The following is a 4,866-nucleotide window of genomic DNA, read 5'->3' on the forward strand; positions in this document are numbered from 1 at the left end:
CCTGTTGGACAGTTTAAATTTCAAATAGTTTTCCCATCCAATTGACACTTGACAACAATACAAGTGTCAAATGACGTGTCAAAAATTAGTGTACAAATAGGAAAGTTCAATCGATAAGAACCTTGCTAAATGTACACTATGGTGTACACACTTTAGCCTACACTTTACCACGTGACATTATACTGCTGGACAGTTTAAATTTCAAACAATTTTCCCATCCAGTTGACACTTGATAGCAATACAAGTGTCAAACAACGTGTTAAAAATTAGGGTACAAATCACGAAGTTCAATTAGTAAGAACCTTGCTACATTTATACTATGGTGTACACTTTAGTTTACAGTTTGCCACGTGACATTATCCTGTTGGACAGTTTAAATTTAAATAGTTTTCCCATCCAGTTGACACTTGACAACAATGCAAGTGTCAAAGAACTTGTCAAAAATAAGTGTACAAATGGCAAAGTTCAATTGGTAAGAACCTTGCTACATGCACACTATGGTGTACACTTTAGTTTACACTTTTCCACGTGACATTACCCTGTCGAACAATTTTCTCATCGAATAGACACTTGACAACAATGCAAGTGTCAAAAAATGTGTCAAAAATCAGTGTACAAATAGTAAAGATCAATCGGTAAGAACCTTGCTACATGAACACTATGGTGTACACACTTTATTTACACTTTGCCACGTGATATTACCTTGTTGGACAGTGTAAATTTCAAACATTTTTCCCATCCAATTGGCACTTGACAACAATGCAAGTGTCAAACAACGTGTTAAAAATCAATGTACAATTAGCAAAGTCAATAGGCAAGGACCTTGCTTCATGTATACTATGGTGTACACTTTAACTTACACTTTGTCAAGTGACATTACCCTGTTGGACAATTTAAATTTCAAATAGTTTTCCCATCCAATTAATACTTGCCAACAATGCAAGTGTCAAACAACGTGTCAAAAATTAGTGTACAAATAGCAAAGCTCAATCGGTAAGAACCCTGCGACATGTACACTATGGTGTACATTTTAACTTACTGCTTGTCATGTGTTATTATCCTATTGGACAGTTTAGATTTCAAACAGTTTTCCCATCCAATTGACACTTGACAATAATGCAAGTGTCAAAAAACGTGTCAAAAATCAGTATACAAGTATCAAAGTTCAAGCAATTGGACAGTTTAAATTTTAAACAATTTTTCCATCCAATTGACACTTAACAACAATGCAAGTGTCATACAACGTGTCGAAAATTAGTGTGCAAATAGCAAATTTCAATCGATAAGGACCTTGCCATTTGTACACTATGGTGCACACTTTAGTTTATTCTTTGGCACGTGATATTATCCTATTGGATAGTATAAATTTCAAATAGTTTTCCCACCTAATTAGCACTTGACAACAATGCAAGTGTCAAACAACATGTTGAAAATTAGTGTGCAAATAGTAAAGTTCAATCGGTAAGGACCTTGCCATATGTACACTATGGTGCACACTTTAGTTTACTCTTTACCACGTGACATTACCCTGTTGGACAGTATAAATTTCAAACAGTTTTCCCATCCAATTGACACTTGACAGCAATGCAAGTGTCAAACAACGTGTTGAAAATCAGTGTACAAATAGCAAAGTTCAATTGGTAAGGATATTGCTACATGTACGCCACTTTAGTTTACATTTTGCGACGTGACATTATCCTGTTGGACAGTTTAAATTACAAACCATTTTTCCATCCAATTGACACTTGACAACAAAGCAAGTGTCAAAAACCGTGTTAAAAATTAATATACAAATTGCAAAGTTCAATCGGTGAAAAACTTGCGACATGTACACTATGGTGCACACTTTAGTTTACTCTTTTCCATGTGACATTACCATGTTGGACAGTTTAAATTTCAATAGTTTTCCCATCCAGTTGACACTTGACAACAATACAAGTGTAAAACAACGTGTCAAGAATCAGTGTACAAATGGCAAAGTTCAATCGGTAAGAACCTCGCTACATATACACTATAGTGTACACTTTAGTTTACACCTTGCCGTGTGACATTACCCTGTTGGACAATATAAATTTAAAACAGTTTCCCCATCACATTGACACATGACAACAATGTAAGTGTCAAAAAATGTGTCAAAAATTAGTTTACAAATAGCAACATACAATCGCTATGGACCTTACTACATGTATACTATGGTGTACACTTTGGTTTACATTTTGTCATATGATATTACCCTGTTGGACAGTTTAAATTTCAAATAGTTTTCTCATCCAATTGATACTTAACAACAATGCAAGTGTCACACAATGTGTTGAAAATCAGTGTACGAATAGCAAAGTTCAATCGGTAAGGACCTTGCTGCATGTACACTATGGTGTACACTTTAGTTTACACATTGTCATGTAACATTGCCTTGTTAGACAATTTAAATTTAAAATAGTTTTCCATCCAATTGACACTTGACAACAATACAAGTGTCAAATGACATGTCAAAAATCAGTGTACGAATAGCAACGTTCAATCGATAAGAACCTTGCCATTTGTATACTATGGTGTCTACACTTTAGCTTACACTTTGCCACCTGACATTACGCTGCTGGACAGTTCAAATTTCAAATATTTTTCCCATCCAGTTGACACTTGACAGCCATACAATTGTCAAACAATGTGTTGAGAATTAGTGTACAAATCGCAAAGGTCAATTGGTAAGAACCTTGCTACATGTACACTATGGTGTACGCTTTCGTTTACAGTTTTCCACGTGACATTATCCTATCGGACAGTTTAAATTTCAAACAGTTTTCTCATTGAATAGACACTTGACAACAGTGCAAGTGCCAAACAATGTGTCAAAAATCAGTGTAAAAATAGTAAAGATCAATCGGTAAGAACCTTGCTACATGTACACTATGGTGTACATAATTTATTTACACTTTGCCACATGACATTACCCTTTTGAAGTATAAATTTTAAATAGTTTTCCCATCCAATTGGCACTTGACAACAATACAAGGGTCAAACAACGTGTTAAAAATCTGTGTACAATTAGCAAAGTCAGTAGGTAAGGACCTTGCTTCATGTACACTATGGTGTACACTTTAACTTACACTTTGCCATGTGTCATTACCCTGTTGGACGGTTTAAATTTCAAATAGTTTTCCCATCCAATTGATGTAACGCCCCGACTCCTAGTGGACCAGAATGCTACTTGCTTTACTTAGCTTAACCGGTGGTTTAGTAACAAGTGTATACGTTTTAGCGGAAGCTTACATCTTCGAATAATAATTTAAATAACAATACTTCAAATACTTTAAACAAAAACACTTAATCATTTTTCAAAACAACAAAATGTAATTATTTGAAGAAAACATAACTTGTTCTCGCATTCTGCGATATTCAAAACTTTAAAGAAATAACATTGGAAAACATTTCATAAGAATAAATCCAAATCACTTACTTACCGGATTTCCATGGGCTCGTTGCATCACTCTCCATCTTCTCCTCCATCCATGCCTGAGGTAGAATTCCTTCAATCTATAGAGATGGGATTAAACCCGTGAGTTGAAAAACTCAATAGATGTCATAGGTGCATTCTTGATCAAGCTATTTATTTCAAGATATTAACTTTATAACTTTTCATACATACCGTACCCGGAGGCACCATTTGACATGAAGGGGTATGCCGTACCCGAGGGCACAATTTGATATACGAACATTTCTTCAACATAGAAGGATATGCCGTACTGGAGTACCATTTGACATATAACCATTAACATAGAGGGATATGCCGTACCGGAGTACCATTTAACATACAAACATTAACATGAATCGAAACTTATAACTTAACATGATTAAACACATTGCACATCTACCTACCTTGATTGATGCTTTTGAAACTTTGAAAACTTGGATTGAAAACTTCGATGAAACATGGATGTTGAAAGAAATGTACTACTCGGATATTTGAAAATCGTTGAGAATTGATGCTTGAAAATACTTCTTAAACATCTAGGAAAAATAGTTTTCCTCCCTCTCTTTTTCTCTCTTAGAAACTCTTTCTTTAGTATGTAAAAGCTCTTGCTTTTGGTGTGAGAAAAAATGAATGAAATGAGGTCTCTATTTATAGGTAAATATCCCATAACTTAAAGCAAATGAAGGGTTAAATTTTATTTAATAGAGAAAACATGGGTACCATTTAAGTTTGAGGTTAAATGCTTCAATTTAGTACGGTTTTTATTGCCAAAAATGTGGGTGGCCCTTTGAGAAAATAATTGATGAAAATAAATATTTAAATTCTAGAGAAAAACGAGATTTTTCATTTCAGGTAGTTTTGGTCGACAGGTTGTAGTCTGGTTGACACTGCACAGCTTTCAGTGTTTCTATCATAACTTTTTCTCTCGATATCCGATTGAGGTAATTCAAAGTGTGCTGGAAAGCTAACTCAAAGAGCTACAATTTTGTTTAGATATCATTTTAAAAATCGAATGTTTCCTATGTCGAAAATGTGTCTCAAATGAGACTAAAAATATGAAGTGTACTTTAGTCATCCAATATTCATGTCTTAGTGCAACTAAGGTGTCTAGAATTATTTGGGGTTCTACATCCCCCACTCCTTAATTAAAATTTCGTCCTCAAAATTTACCTTCTAATTGGGTGAATAGTATTGGATACTTATCTTTGGCTTCTTTTTCTTTTTCCCAAGTGGCTTCTTCTACGCCGTGATGATTCCACTGTATCTTAACCAGTTGAATCTCTTTATTCCGTAGTTTATGCGCTTTTCGATCCAATATCTTGAAAGGTAGTTCCTCGTATGACAAATCTTTCTGTACCTCCAAGGTTTAACAACTCACTACATGATTAGGATCA

Source organism: Olea europaea, unplaced genomic scaffold (genome assembly GCF_002742605.1).
Source record: "Olea europaea var. sylvestris unplaced genomic scaffold, O_europaea_v1 scaffold4240, whole genome shotgun sequence".
NCBI classification, from domain to species: Eukaryota; Viridiplantae; Streptophyta; class Magnoliopsida; order Lamiales; family Oleaceae; genus Olea; species Olea europaea.